Raw genomic sequence first — 291 nt, 5'->3', positions numbered from 1 at the left:
CCCTAGTCACTGAGGAGAATTTGCGCTTCAGTTTGAGGAATGTGTAGAGTAAACTGGAGCGAGTGGAGGACAAGGCTGCGGCTGCGGCAAAAAAGAGGAACATGGAAGGTAATACTTTGAAACTTAATTCCTTTGTTGCCTTGTCAGATCATGTTCTCATTCTTAGAGCTGTTAAGATGGGTGTTGATATCCCAGACTCTGACTTTGCTAGTATAGATATTTTAAGAGAACTGGAAAGAGCTAGAAATAGAGATTTCTTAGATGACAAGGAAGATAATAAGAGTAACAATA

This window comes from Triticum dicoccoides, chromosome 7A, assembly GCF_002162155.2.
Source record: "Triticum dicoccoides isolate Atlit2015 ecotype Zavitan chromosome 7A, WEW_v2.0, whole genome shotgun sequence".
Taxonomy (NCBI): Eukaryota; Viridiplantae; Streptophyta; class Magnoliopsida; order Poales; family Poaceae; genus Triticum; species Triticum dicoccoides.
This window is presented reverse-complemented; position numbering follows the sequence as displayed.